Source organism: Molothrus ater, chromosome 9, assembly GCF_012460135.2.
Source record: "Molothrus ater isolate BHLD 08-10-18 breed brown headed cowbird chromosome 9, BPBGC_Mater_1.1, whole genome shotgun sequence".
Taxonomy (NCBI): domain Eukaryota; kingdom Metazoa; phylum Chordata; class Aves; order Passeriformes; family Icteridae; genus Molothrus; species Molothrus ater.
The window spans coordinates 11,811,021-11,827,529 of NC_050486.2; the positions used below are offsets into that span (position 1 = coordinate 11,811,021).

The window sequence follows — 16,509 nt, forward strand, 5'->3', positions numbered from 1 at the left end:
GTAAATTCTTAAATTAACAAAGGTGCAAACCATGCAGTTTCCCTTGCTAGGCACTGCTCCTAAGGGGATTGCAAAAAAAGGTCTTACCTTTAATGAGCTAGGATCCAGTTATGCAGGAAAGGCAAAGACACATTTTAAATACCTAGGGATGAAGGGAGAGAAAGGTTAAGACAGCCTTGATTTGTATCCCATCTGAAAATAAATGCAAATTCTCTCTCTGGCAGATGTTTTTAGAACACTTGGAAAAAACCATACCCACAAAAATTGTTTTACTCTAATGCTTTCATGAAAATACTAATGAAATGAAAAAAAAATTGCTTGAGCTGTAAATATAGATGATGAATTTTACAGGTGTCCAAAAGTTTTAAAGCAAATCAAAATAAACTTTTTCAGTATGCTCAGACTTCTGAACATAGTTGTAATACATTTAGTTTTTCAACTTCTTAAAAGCTTTTATATGAAGTTTGGACAGAAATATTCCTTTAGTCAATACAACATTGTAAATACGTGCTAGTATAAAACACACAAAATATACTTTAATAGAAGTTACTTACACAAATCTAAGTTTATATAAAGATTAAAATATATTCACTCTTTACTGTGGTGAACTCAACCACTTATAAATACCCTTGGTCTAATTTCACAGAACTTCCATGTTTTGTGATGGTATCACACCAGGACTGCAGAGAGCTGAGGGCTGATACCAGGTTAAGTGAAAGGGAATCAGAGCCACTCTGCTTTTCTGACAGCCATTATGGTAATGTGATCAGTACCTTGACAGATGCTAAGAATAATAATTTTGCTGATTGACTTTTCTTCAAACCTAGGGCTGTGGGCAATCAAAGAAAATATGAACATCTGGCTGAGCTTTTGATTGCCATGCTCACTGATATAGTGCACCCAAATAAGCAACAATTAGTACAGCTTGTGTCAAAAGACCCATCAGTTAATTCAAATTAAGTCAGGAAAATTGAATCCAATTGGCATTCATGCATATTTGTATGCAAAGTTTAAATAAGATTCTTCTGCATTACATTATCCTTTATTTACAAGGGAAAAGCATGCAAAGTTTTGTGGTTTAAGCAAATATCTTCAAAAGCCTTCTGACTTCTTAAAGCCAAACTGCTGGGAAAACTCTGTGTACTTTAAAAGGGCATATTTAGTCTAATAAACATAAAAATGTGGTGGCTTTCTCAAGTTCATATTCCTTACTTCTTAAAAAAATGTCACTAATTTGGACAAGTTATTCATTTTGTTAGTAGCAATTACAGTAATGCAGAACTGATACATGGGTAAATTTATTAACTAAGATGGTGGCCAAGATAACTACCAGACTGTAGTAAGAAAGAAAAATCTGAAAGCTGAAGACTAATTTCCTCGTGTTTTTGCTTGATTCTGAGTGTAAAACTCTGGGAATATGTACTTTCTTTTTTAAAAAAATAGCTTTTCTGTTGGGATTCTATTTATGGTAACAGTAAATTAGGTTGCATGAGAACCTGAGATTAAAACTAATCAAAGGCAAAAGACAAGTTGTGTGCCTAATTTTTTAAAAAGAGAAATTTAGAAAAATCAATTTGGTTTTTTTATTTAATTCTTGCTCCTTGCAGTGAATAAACTTTAGTCATTGTGTGGAAGTTAAGCTGTAATAATTTTATTTGTAACTTGGGTGTGAAATCTCTTTTTTTCCTTAAGAAATAGTGACAGACTCTCTAGCTGAGGTGCTATCTGGGCTCAGCTAACTAGAAGTGAAATTTGCTGTAATCTCACCTAAATCTCAGTTATCTTAATCTGACCTGGCTCTAAAACCCTGTTACAAAATTCCAGGATTTCTGCAACTCATTCAGATGTGTTAATCTAAAGCCCAAGACAAACCAGTGTATCTCAGACTACACAGGGGGCAGAGTCACACTGGCAGCCCCAGCTGCAGCTTTGCTCATGCACTGGGGTCACATTGCACCTGTAGCCACTGCCCCTGAGTGCTCAGTGTTGTCAGAGCCAGGGAGCTTCAGAGCAGAGCTGGGAATACCTAAAGGCTGATAGAGCAGAGGAGGGACCATGCCACAGGAGGAGGTTGGGTGGGTCAGTCCATTGGCTGGGAATCACACACTACATTATCAGCTGCCACTGATGCAATGAGTGTGGCCAAGCACCTGTTACAGTCTCATTTTTCTCAGGGTTCCCTTTGTTTTGATGACAAGAAATAGGTTTTCCTAATCACTGACTCTAACACTCTTGAGAACAATCAGATCAATTAATTAGAAAACTGTTACTATGCTGCCTTCATAAATCAAGAGTTAGCTTGTGATCCATAACTTAAACAGTCTTTTAGCAGCTGTTTTCTTGAAGTTCTTTCCTTTAAAATACTAAGATCTATTATACATCCATCTTCTGATTCAGAGGTTCAGAGTTCTTCTACTAGTGTTACCTTTAGAAATATAGTTGATGGAAAATCCCCTAGGTAGTCTAATGATATGGTCCAGTTACTCTCAAGTGCACAGGCCCCTTATAAATGCTACTCAAAAATCAATATCAATCCTTCAGTGCCTTCAAAAGATGTGGAGTAAGGACCATAATAATGGTGATTGCCTCCAGCAAATAACTGCTCAGTGATTATACTGGAGTGGCCTGGAAGTCCAAATTCCCCTCAATAACTTTCAAAACGGATGCATGCTGGGAAATGGGAAATGTAAAATTATCCCTAGCAGGCAGGTCAGTAGCTGCACTTTCCAGTCAAGTACCTACTTATTTACTGTGTTGTTCTCTCATTATTGACATAAGATTTTGGGGAAGTCTGCTAAAAAGAAAGTAAGCTGCAAACCAGTAGGTCAGCATTTCAGACATGTTCAGCACAGCAAAGAGTACTGTGCATCACAGGAGAATCAGCTGGCAGCCCCTCCCTTTACCTGTTTTATTTAGAACCTGAAAGCAGTCTAAGGAGAATACAAATTCAAAGACTATGGTAGTGGGGAAAAAGTCATTCCAAGTGTAAACAACAAGGCAGCATTCATAATTATGGTCTCTGATATTTATTCTCTGAGTAAAGCAGCTGCTTGCTTGGAGTCAGGAACAGGGGAATACTTAGCAAAGTTTGAAGTACTGTTACTTACTTTACCACTAAGACTCTGAATGTAACACCATGGCACTTACCTGGAGTTCAAGTTTCCATGGTTTGCACATGAGAAGGTCTCAGTGGACAGTATCAAAAGTCAGCACAGGCCAGGTGTAGCAGCCATTGCTTTGACTGTACACATCAGCTGCACCACTGCAGTAAGGGACTGGCTACAAGTCACCCCAAGCCCAAGTTGCCTTAGGGCATTGCCTTCCCACCTCATTACCTTCTGCATCCTGATACTGAATCAAAATTAGCCAGCCAACCAAAATGGTTTGCCAAGACATCAGGGATAGAAAGTCCTTGCCATACAGAATAGACAACCTTGCTACATTTACACTTCACCCTAACAAAACTTTTAATTAAAGATTCTGGAAAAAATTGTCCATTTATATACATAGATCTATTAACAGCAATGTTACTTGCTACAAGACACGATGAAATAATTATATAATAATAAATAAACCCTGTTGGAATTTGAAAGACAGTGATGTTTTTGTATGTTGAAAACAGAAGTACAAAATAAAGATTGAAAAAGGAGAATTCCCAACTCTTTTATTTTTTTAATCCTGCATGGGATTTAAAATATTTTTATTTCAACCATCTCTCAAATATTAAAGTTTATTTTCTACCAGTATTCCTACCAATTTAAATGTCTTAGCAAGTTCTGGAAAACCAACCTTTTTTGCAGACATGCTGTACCATCACGTTGAGTTCTAGAGCTCCATTAACCATTATAAAATCTTTATCATGTGTTTTCCCTGCATGTATAATATACTGTTTGTATGAATGCCTATCACAACTGGAAATACATTGTGCTATCTAGCAGCTGATAGTTCAAGCAATGCATAAATATTAGAATAGAGAAAAGCTTAGTATGATTTCAAAGCCAGTTTCATTTAAAATTCTCTGAACTGGCCACTCTCTTTGTACCATCTGTTTCCATGGGACATTCTGGTAGCTAAGGGGGTTTTTATTTCAAAAACTCCAAAAACAAATGTTATGGCTAAATATATTCCCTGCAATAAGCATTAGGTAGTGAAATAAATTAGACTAAGTACATACCCAGGAGTAAAATTTAGGTTTTACAGGCATGAGTGCTACCAGAGGTATCAGACTCAGGGAACCCATTATGATTTAGACCTTAGTAATATGACAATAATAAGATACCTTAAGCAAGCCACTGGCTGAATCAGTCAAGTTAATCTCAGCTGTGTGTTAGTGAAGTCATTATATCCACATAAGTTGATTTTAGTCCATTAAGACAGCCCTTTTTCTTCACAGTGTACATAATCATTGCATTTCCCTACCTTCATTTGTCTTCATTCAAAGGAGCACTGAACCATCTTGGTGTTTATTGCTATTAACAAGACTGTGGTTTACCTTAATATAATGTCAAATGAAGTCACAAAGAGTCATGTGGATGATAGCAAGAGAAACTGCATCAGTGTGCTCAAGGTTACTAGGTAGATGAGAAATATAAATGAGGGATGAAATGCAATTTAAGCAGACACTCAGATGGAAAACAAATGTGCCATTGCAGATACACAATTCCTGAAGCAGCTGTATAGGAGTCCTCCTTCACTTGTAATTCTTATAATGGGATTGAAAATCAGAAGAAATCAGAATTGTTAAGCAATGAGGAAATAGCAAATATTTTTACCAAAGCTGTATTTCAGTGAAATTATTACCTTTTACTGACTAGATAAGCATTATAAAACATAGAGAGTTAACTGCATGAGCATCCTAAAAGCCTGTCTATTAAAGCTCAAAAGTTCATTTGGCAGAGACTAATAGGCCTAAAAGCTTTCTAGCTCATTTTAACACCTTCTGGTTTTCTCATTAGTGCTGGCACTGATGTTCAGTTATTATTGTAGGATCTGATCATATTTACAAACCCTTGCTACTTTTCCTCCTTAGAGACCTGATCTGAATCACTTTTGAATATCTAGCAGATGTTCATACTGAGTTCTTAGATACTGAGTTCTTAGAAAGATGCAAGACTCTTTAAATACCATGTGAAGCACAGCTACAATCTCTAACTACTGTGCTTAACTTTCCTTGAAGACACTATCTCATATAAGTACCTGCTGCTGGTTTTATCCTCTGAATCAGCTTGTGCTGATCATGAAGGATTCAGGATTCCAGACACGACTATTCCTACACAGCTGTACAAAGTCTCTATGTTAATTTTGTCTCCATTTCCAGCACTACTTTTAACATAACAGTCTTTTACTATGAGTCCTTGGCCTCCCATGTTTGGTAGAAAAAGAAATGTGACTCCTGAGGCCAAAGTGTATGGATGGGAGAGGATGGTTTTGCCTTTTACAGTACTAATCTTAGTAAGTTTTAAAATACACACTCAAGGGAATATGTTAATTTGACTCACTTCACTAAAGAATCAACTTTTAGCAGCATCTCAGGTTTGCTCCCCAGCTCTTGTACGAAATGAACTCATGGGGGCTGTGCACAGCTAACAAGTCTAATGGTTTTTTAGAAGCAAAGTGGTTTGTCACTGTGCAGCAGCATATGACCTGCTGAGGTCAGATCAGATGCAGATGTGTTTCAGAAACCCTTACAAGTTTCATTTTCGCTGAAATTAAAAGTAAAAATGTCTGCAGGATAAGAAACATCTTCATTAAGGATGGATATGTACTTATGTACTCCTTTGTGTACACCTTAATCTTCCACATTAGCCATAGGGGAGTTAATGAGATGCTCAAAGTGAACTTCAGTGAACATGCAGAAGCAGCAGGTAGGTCAGAAGAAACCACTCATCTCTCACTAGCAGAGCAGTTACATCAGGAGAGGAATAAGAGTGATGCTATCCAAACTCAAAATGCCTCAATCCATCAGCAGGGTCAAAAAAAATCAAACCTAATCTGCTAAACTGCTAATTGTTGAACTGATGTGTTTTTAGTGTGCATATTTCTATGTAACTGCCTTGTCAAATTCCCTAACCAATGTGTGCTACCAATAGCTAACCCCAGTACTGCCACTGCAGCTGTACCTCCTAAGAATCTTGGCTTATTCTTCTCTCTGAGGAGAGAGGAAAAACATCAATATGACATCCCACACCCCTTGAAATCTCCCCAAATCAGGAACAAGTTCATGCAGGACAGCTTGCTCTGACTCTGTCAGTGTTTACACTTAAGGCAAAAAGGGCCTGACTCTGATGACTAACAGTACAAGGACACTGGTGTATAAAACTGTATCAATTAAAAGGAAACATCTACTTTCATATATTAATATAAGAATATAGTTAGATATCTGAAAACCCTTTTTTGTTCTTCCCAAATTAGATTGCACATATATCATTATAGTCATCATTTTATGGATATGTGGAAAAGAACATGTATGACTGACCTTTAAATCAACCCTCAACTTGACAGCCTAGACTGATGTACTATCCAGATCTCTATTTCTCATTCTGTTTCAACTGTCAAAAAGAATTTTTTTGTTATTAATAGGAACCCTCCAATAACAACAGAAAATAAAATACAGGCAGCCACCTTGAAATGTACCTATTCTCAAAATTCTCTTTGCTTTTGTCTCAGTTTCAACAAAAATGTAAACCAGAAACTTCTGGACACAGACTATAACTTAACTGCAAAACAAGCACACAAGTGGCTTGCCACCACTTTTTGAAGTCCATTTTAGTTCTAATTCTGTGTTAAAAAAGAGTCTTGACTGGAAGATTCTCCTAATTTTCTTTATGAATATAGAATGATTGAGAAATTGTAAAAAAAACCTACGATACTCTTAAATTAAAGTTTCAGATACCCAGGATTCTAAAAAATGATTTTTTTTTTTTAACCAGGGTACCTTTGAAAGTCATAAATGTGACTGAGATTGCCTTGTTGTGAAGACAGGTAAGGACTGGGTGTCTGAAGTCATTGTGAGGCCTGACAGACTTGCATTCATTGCAGGTAGACTTTTTGTTGAAGTACATAAGCAAGCCTTGGGAACAGCTCATGCTGGGGACGTGTCCTTAGGCCAGCAGTAATTAGCTCCCCTAAGAATCCTGTAGCCACAAGGTGCCATTAGCATCAGGAAATGTACTGCACTTTGAAGATGTAAAAGGATTTCAAAGAGCTCATTGGTACCAGATTATCCACTACACTGGGATTTCTGCATTACTGTTTTCAACTCTTATTATAAAATTATAAATAGATATTTAGACAAATTTGTAAGTTATTTTTGACAGCCAGTTATTGCACTTACTAGTCAAAACCCCAAAATGTAAGTTTTCACCAGGAATGTCCCTTTTGTTTAAGGAAACAAAAGTTTGGTTTTATTTATTAAGGAGCCTGAAAATCTGTTCATTTTTCTTTTTTTCATTTCGCTTGTTTAGTCCTTAAAAAAAGTTTATAGTGTGTACAAAAGAATAGAATTCTTACAAGTAACTCATTTTTTCTTCCCTGATGATACTGCAAGATTCAATGGAAAAATCCCCAACAAACCACAGAAGGATTTTGTCAGGTTTTGATAACAGGACAACAGAACAGAAATGGAAGATGCAAATGGCTTTCTCTTGCTCTAAAAGCTCAAGATTAATATGAAAGCGATAATCAAAAAATCAAGTTGAAGGGGAGTCACATAGAAATCAGAAAAAAACACTTTTTCCCAAGCAAGGTAATGCTGCTCAGGGACGGGTTGTCCAGAAAGAGCACCTCAGAGGTGTTTGAGATGCAGCAAAACAAGGCCAGGACAGTTGTGCTGTTACTAGACCAAGCTCTAGTAACAGCACAACTTCAGGAGGGGGCCTGGTACCAGAAGACCTTTCCAAGCAAAAGTTCTCCTCCTGCAGTTACTGAAACTACCCAAGAATCATCCTAGAAAAGAGATTATAGGATTTTAATTAAAAGGTTAAATAAATACAGAAAACCAAATATTGAAATCCTAATGCAAAAAGAGCAAAGCTTCAATAAGGAAACATACACATTCCTCAAAGCCACACTGTAATTTAGGGTTTTTCACTGAGTTGTACATACTAGATGAAAGCTAAGAACCCATACCTTTGCTTCTTTCAAGTCATCCTAACAGGAATCAGATACATTTACTCTATCACAGCAAGAGTCTGCAGACAGATGAAGTATTTACTGAAGTTACCCAAATCATCTGTCATCTGCATTTCAAAAATAAACATGTAATTCTACAATAGAAATCTGTTAAAGATAAGTACTATCACTTCAACACACTTTGCTTCATATAAAATTTTCCTTCCAAAAATTTCACCTTCAAGACTTCAAACTGTAATAATTTTTTTTTTTTTCATTTTCCCTGTTCAGCACTGCTTAGACTTAGGCATTCAACTCAACAATTAACACTAGCAAGATTTGTAACTGGCTGGATAGGCTGCCTGTTCTGCAGGTAAAAATTTATATAAATATAAATAAATATATTAAATTCTTCTCTAAAACTTGGATCAGTGTATTCCCAACAGGCAAGAAACTGATACTTTATTCTATGATCCTGAGAGAACATCTTATTGTAGACAAGCTAAAAAGAGCACCCAGCATGAAACTCAGCTCACTTCCTCATAAAAGTACATGCCCAACCACCTTATTATTCTACTTCTTTCACGAACAAATTGATCATGATTCCACTACAGTTTCAGATACAGCAATTTCAAGAGACTCAGCTTTAGTTGGGGAAGAATTAGCTCATGCTACAAATGTTCAGAATTTTAAAATCTGGAGATTTATGTTTCATCTTCTCTACCAGCCAATATCATATCTGTAGCAATATTTTTCTTGCACAGGGATTTTCCCATATTTTTGGACTGAAACCTCAGAGAAAATTATTTTTCAATCATGGTGATTTCACTATAAAACAAAAAAAAATGAGACCTACATTAACCAGACTCAGAATTCAGTGCCTATATCAATTCCCTACATGAAACAAGTGACCATCTGCTTCACTTGCCTATAAGCAATATTAGTATCTTCTCTCTTTCCTTCCCTATTTATCCCCCTTCCCGCTTTATCTTTAAATCCTTCTCTCCCTACAACACTACTCACCTATTTTTAACTCATGTCTTCCAAATTTCCACTTGGCTGCTCACCTCATCAACATATGTTAGATCTGCTCACTGGTGCTACAGACCTCCTATCTGGGACCATTTATCAACCATCTTGTAGCTGGCACAGTCATTTACATGTCTTAAAGGCATTTACAAAATGTCACTACCTCAGAATATATCCTCAGAAGAAACTGTGGCCAGATCCACTTAAAGCTCTTGACCTTAAATTTGTTCACTCTGTAGTGGGTCATAATTTCAAAAGTTAAAATAAAGCTTGATGTTAAGTCTGGTTTTATAATTCTAATCATCCCGTTCTGATCTTGAGACTTCCATTTGATCTGAAAATTTCTCTTATATAGAAAAATAGGGATTTGTGAGATTAAGAAACTATTTAGTATTTATATTTTTCCCCTCCAAAAGAAGAGGAAAGATATATTTACACTCTCAATTTCTACCACTCTTAAATTATTTGGAATACTAGATTCCCTCTTTCAGATGTCTGGTGAGAAAAGTGTATCTAATGAGTGTTCTCCTTTTAAAAACAAAATGTAAGGAAGTTTCTGACCTTAGAGGGTCTTATTGCTGAAGTTTGAGTCTCTAGTGATTCTCTTACAGCTCTTCACTACCAATTCTGGGTTTCATATAAATGTGTAAAGTCCTTCTTGTACATAAGGCAAGAAACAATGCAGAGCTGCTCATGTGAGCTTTTCTAATTGTTCTAATACAATCAGCAAAGGAATTCTTGTAGATAGGTTTGTCATAATACCTTGTTGACATTTTTTATTTAACAATTGTCTCTTGAAGCGCAGCAAACTCTGCAGAGGAATAGAGCTGTGGTGACTACAATTGCAATGCTAATTAACAGACACACCAAATATGAATGGTTTAGTAAGAATTTTTTAAAGAAGTGTATTGCATGTCAAGCAGCCAGGAAATACTTGCAAAAACAATTTTTATTTCCTGGAAAATTTGATACTCTGCATTAGAATATGAAATGCTGGGCAGCAAATTAAAGCAATGGCCTTGTGTGTGCCCCTATGTATTATTTTTATGGTGTTGATGTTTACCTCATCTGCCCTTTGAGTAGACTGCAGAATTTGGAGGAATTTATAAATTTACCAGTAATTTCTAAATTCTAAAATACTGCAATACAAAGTACTAGCAGCAGTCATCTGGAAGAGATTTACTGATTAGGCAGCCCAAGTCAATTAAAGACATAGTGGTTTTACCATTGCTGTCTCATGTTTGTAAGCAAAACAAAGGAAACAGATGCACTTTGCTATGTTCTGACTGTCTGAAAAATGCCATGTTTATATAAGAAATCTAGAAACTCATCTGAGTTCTTCTGCAGAAAACAAAATTTAGTAAAGTCAAAAGATAAATGAAAACTGGTTCCACTACTATATTGTCTCAATATATCTGGTATTGTTGCTCTTGAGTATCTAGAAGTGCTAGAATGCAATGTTTAAAATAATCCTGGCTTAGAGGTGAGGTCTGAAGGTAGATACAGAGATTTTATTAATCGTTCCCTAGTACTGATTTTACTCTGATAATATTAATTCTTTTTCTCCATTATGTGGTGTCCTTAGGGTTGGCTATATCTAACCCAAATATCACCAAAAAAGGGAGCTATAATAGAGATAATTGATTTGATTTGTCTTTATCTAGTTAATTACTTCATCCTGCACTCACTTTCCTTTATTTTTGCAATTTCCTGAACCAAGAGAATGAACTGTTAATGACAAAGGAAAAGGAGAGAAAGAGAGGGAGGGGGAGAGAGAGGAGATGGAATCTTCATTTGTCTGCATTTCTCTCAACTTCTACTTTGCATTCAGATAGATTCAGTGCTAAAAAATCCTCATTAATAAATAAAAGCAACTCTGTATTACTTTTGGTCCTGAGGAACATCAAAAGACTGTGCAAACCTAAAGTAAAATGCAATCAATTACCAAGCTCAGGGGATTATTTCACCAAAGCAATTGATTTAACTTCACTGCCGCCACCTCTCATTGGAAACATATCAGCTATTTAACAGCACATTCATAAAACAAGGTAACAAATTACCTCAGCATTTCCTAGGGAATAACCTTTCAGTCTTTCACTAGAAGAAGACGGGTCAAAAATCACCTTCTTTTCTTTTCACTTCAGTTCATACAATCTCTACTATACCTACAAGAAATGTATTATAAATTAAGGGAAGCCCAACTGAAGATTTCATACAGTAGAATGTATGTCTTAGGTTTCAGGAAACAGATAATGGGATCTTTAATGACTACACACAACAAGGATTGGGACTTGTCACATCAAATGTATTTCTATTTAACAGCACAACAGGAAATAGACTTCAGTGAGAAACACAACTCAATACACAAATGCAGGCTTTCCATCAGTGCAGATACTCTATCCATGTGTGATCCCAGAGGGAGTACATGCAGGACTTTGAGGACTGACATTCATCTCAACAAAACAGAGAGTTCTGAGCTTGACAAGGGGCAGTACCTAAAAAGGGAAAGGAGACACTGTCCAAGATATCAAATCCAAAGAAACTAGTTTATTTCTTTGTCTTGCTATACATTTTTTACTCTGTCAAATGGGGAATTGACTCCTTTGCTTTCCTTCTCTTGGGCTGGGGCCATATCCTGCTTTCACTGTGTATCTAAAGAGATAGCACTCTCTGTTGATGTCGATGCCCTTCAGACACTTCCCATATTAGTAATAAGGAAATTAGATTTTCCCTTTTCCAAAAGTGCTGAAACATCTAGAATTGCCATTATCACTCAGCAAGATACTGTAATGTTTTTCACTGTGGTGTTGATTATGAAAAGCTACACAACATAATACAGAAATGAAATAACTTCATTTTCATCACCAATTCCTTCTTTCTAACATTATTCAGTATGTGGATCATCTGTCTTGTATGATCAGATATTGAAACTTAGCTTTAAAACTTAACTCAGAAACCATAATGCCAGGGACTAGAATCTTACTCATGTCACAGGGTTCTGTCAGGGAAATCCAGCAAGGTGAAATCATTCAAGCAATCACAGTTACACAGAGGAGAATCAAAAAGCCATAATATACCCAGCTGGACAATAGAGGAGCCCCAGGTGCTGAGCAGCAGCTGCCATTCTGATGGAAGTGCTCATTAAGAGCTGCCAGTGTTCATGCAGTAAGCTGGAAATGCCTGACTCCAGGAACATAATAGGCCAGAAATTGCCAAGTGTCAAGAACACAAAGTGCAGATCACCAGCAGCACTTTAAAGCTCCTATAATTCCTGAAGATCTGTTTGGAATGCTATTCCTCTTGAAATCTGTCAGCCCATGTCTGCCTGACCCGCCTTGCTGCTTGTGTGGAGTCAGCTCTACCAGCACACAGGTGTGAAACAGCATTTCCCCTGCTTGTAACCAGGCAGAATGAAAACAGGGTTATAAATATTGAAATAGATTCCCAGATGCCAGTGTCTCAGGACAGGTGGGAACATGACAGTGCATGAGTCTGTCTAAAAGCACACAAGGACAGTTCAGGTAATAGAACTTCTCTGAATAAGGATTTTCTCTGGCTTTGGCAACAAAAACCCACTGAGGTTTTATTTTCTCCTCCTCAAATCAGAATTATTTTCAAATCAGCACTGCTCTAAAGAGGACAAATTAAAATGTAATTCAATCTTTAATTGATATGTATTGACATATATAAAGAATTGCCTTCACTAAGGCAATTTTCAAAGGCTTTTTTGTTTCATTTTTTTCTCTTTTTCTTTCAGCTAAACCTGTAACACAGTATTGTTAATTATCCTTGGAGATTTTTCTCATCCTAATTCTTGAAAAATAAAAAATCTTTACTGATGTGTACTCCAGATACCTTCTGATTTAAGGAAGAAATGGTGCATTCACGAATGAGATATTTGACTTTGCTGATGGTACTACATTTTCACATAGCAGCTGAATACCTCTAAATATATAGGATATACCCAAGCACTCAAAAAAGGAAATTAAAGTGGTATGTAAGGTGACATTTCTTTAAGTAGAAATAAAAAGTATGGCAAATAGTGACAAACTCACTGAAAGATATTTGGCAGCACTGGTTATGTCTGAAAATAATCCAGCTGCCATCTTATTTTAGACAGGCACGGGACTCTGACTGACTGATCTAAGAAGCTGTCATCAAAGAGATCTGAAACCTTACTAAAATACAGAGAAATCAATTTTTCAAACCCAGCCAATGTTCAACTTGGATGCTTGGGGGACACAGCAGAATAACTGACTGGTGTAAAGGAACCAGAAAAGTTAAATTACTCAAGATATTACTGGATTTGTATATTTTTTCTGTCACACAGTTTGCACACATGAATATTATGTTCACTGTACTATTATTCTTTTTTTTTCCCAGTAAACAGATAAAATGGACTCAGCACTTCCACTTTTGGATTATATTTTTCTCATTTGCAGACACTGTATTTACAAAATAATTGCTTCCATTTTTTTCTGCTAAACATCTTCCCTTCCCGGGACGGTTTCTATTTATGTATATTCAAGTGCCTAAGTTCTGCCAAAAGTCAACAGACTCTTCAAAGAAAGCCCAACATTTATTTTATGCAAAGCACCTCTGAACGTACAGTCCAAAAGGTTTAAATCACTTCTGTGACTGAGACAACACTGTTGCCTCAAGTTTTCTCTATGGCTGTTTCCTAATGATGGAAGCTCTGGTGCCCATGTCTATAACTCATCAACACAGCTTTGAAAATGCCTCCTCTCCATTGCTCAACTCCAAAGAATTCTCCACCTTCTCATATAATTTCTTTTAAATCTATGATTTCCAATTAAGCTTCTACTAAACAAGTTTAAAAAATATATTGCTGCTTTAAAATTACTGAATTTCTGGTTTTGTTTCACGCTCCCTCAAGGGATGTTTTGACGAGTGTACTTATGTATCTCATTTTGCAATGGCTTGGGCATGTTGGGTTTTAAAAGTGATCAGATTTCAATTACCAATAATGACCTTGCAGGACCTCAATAATTACCACAATTCTCACAGGGTGCTTATTAAACTTTTAGTGGTTTTTCCACCTATTTAAAAAACTTTATTCCTTTTGCACAGAAAAAAAAAAATCTAGATGATTTCAAGAGGACTATTTATGCCTAAAGCTACTTACTGATGATAAAAGAGTAGTACTGTTTGCTCATATTTTATTTTTCCATATTTGCAGCTATTTAATATTCTCCGCTACCTTGCTATGTGCTAAATGCTTTGCAGCTTTTAGATGCTTGATGTTATAATTTTGAACAGTTCTTATATTTCTATCTAGCGACATCAGATCTAATTTTTAGCCTTAATTTTATTGAAATAAGTGTTTTGGTTTTTTTCCTTATAATCATCTGTAACATCTCACAGTAAACAGCAGGTGGTTCTAATCAATCTCTCTCCACCCATTACTTATTCCCATGAATGTTGTCCTTTTAAGAGTTCTATGGGATTGGAACTACACATTGTATAAAACTGCCACGTAATTTTTGTTTCTGATGATCCATTATCACAAGATACCAGATGTGCACTACTTCTTCTTAATTACCATACTTAGGGCTTATGTCATAAAACTAACTGAGACAATCTTTGATCTGGGTATTTTCTTCCAACACTGGGAGGACACAATACCACATTACCTCAAGATATGCTCACACAATATTTAGTAATTGCTCACAGGAAAAGCAATTTGATTGTCTGAGGAGCAAAAAGAAGTCTGCAAAAGCTGCTTTTCCCATACATTCCTCAACCTCCTGTAGTCCATAGTGCTATGGTTGAAGAACTTTCTTAAACCAGCAAAATCTAGTTTTTTGTCAGGGAGGAAAATATATATGTACAAGAAAATATATTGCTTAGTAATGAATGATATCTTATTTTAAATATTGATTCTTCTCCCCTAGATCCTCACAGCTCTTACCAGAAACTACAATATTTTAACAATAACCAGCATTCCAGAGATAGAATAACCTGTCTGTGGTCCAAAAAAATTTTCTTTAAAAAATTAGAATTAAGAATTTTTTCAAAAAATCTAAATTTACTTTTTCCTCTAGTAAGTGTTTCTCAAAATAATGGATATTTTAGCCAGCATGTTGTTTATTAAGCCCATATTGCCTGAATCATACCACAGAAAGCCTCTTTTCAGAAGGTATTGTCTGGCTTGAGTACCTGGGAAAGAGATGTTCAACAAGTCCCTGCTGGATTGTACAGCTCAGAGGTCATCAGGACCAAAGTCTCTCACAATGATCACTTTCTCTTCCAAGAGTTGCAGAATGTTCAGACTAGCACTCCACAGCAGTGTTAATGTTATGGATTTAAAAAAGAAAATTAGTTTGAAGCAGATTTAAGAGTTAAAAGCATATTCAGCAGTGCTATTTTTACATTGCCAAGTAAGCATAAAACTCTTCTTTATTTCTGAGGAAAAGTAGAGAGAAGAGCTTATCTTCAGTGAATCAGTTCAGTTCCACTGAGTGCTAAAGGCATGAGCAGGCAGGTTTATATTGCAAACTGAGCCTGAACCTGGCACTTTGGAAGCCTGGCTTCCTTTCCTTGCCAAGTTCTCTCTAACCTTAGTTAGCTGTGCACTGCTTCACTAGTCCTTAGTTTTTGTTTTACTTTTCATTATTGTTTTGAATGGCACTAATACAGGAGTGCTCACAGTGGAAGCTTCTAAGAAAACTTTTGAAATATTTGATTGGTAAAAATTACACTTATTTCACTGTTTGATTTAACATTTGACCTACTGCAAATAAAACACACCTTTGTTTTCAGCAGAAATATGTCAACTATAAAGACAGCTGGATTTAACATAGGGCCATACCTTAGGCTTTGCTTTTCTGATAATATTTTTGATGCAACTTTTCCAACAAGGTTTTTAAATTATAGTTCTGAAGTTCCCAACCAGAAGTCAGAAATGTTTTTATTTGCAAGAATTCAGGCAAATAGTGAAAGATTATCCAGAATTAAAAGTTATAGAATAGCTGGTACAGAAAAAAAAATTAATTTTTTTTTCTTAGAAAGTAAATAATCAATCACCTATTTAAATAGAGTATGATTATCTTCTATTCAACACTCTTAAAGCAAATTTTTCAAGTAGAGTAAATTGACATAGCTTCACCAAAACCAGTAAATTTTGCAAGTCTAGAAGCTGGAAATCTAACCCTTCATCAGCCAAGTGACTTCTTAATACAATTTTACAGCCCTGGTATTGTTCTGAACCATTATCTCCCATGTATACAGATACTCTCAGAACCCAATGGCTTCCAGCCATTCTAATAGCTCTAATTTCATGACAGTTCTTCAAAACTGGATCCCAAATTACTAAAAGTGCAAAAATGTCATCTGCATTTTAGAATCTAC

The 16,509-nt window shown here is 36.0% G+C and overlaps 1 long non-coding RNA gene across 2 annotated transcripts in view; it reads right to left on the reverse strand.

Moving 5' to 3' along the window:
• Positions 1 to 16,509, reverse strand: part of LOC118689406 (uncharacterized) — a 166,026-nt gene that overhangs the window by 38,048 nt on the left and 111,469 nt on the right. For both annotated transcript variants that reach the window (XR_004980619.2, XR_004980618.2), the window contains exon 5: positions 88 to 142. This is a non-coding gene — a long non-coding RNA (uncharacterized LOC118689406). The remainder of the gene's footprint in view (positions 1 to 87; positions 143 to 16,509) is intronic.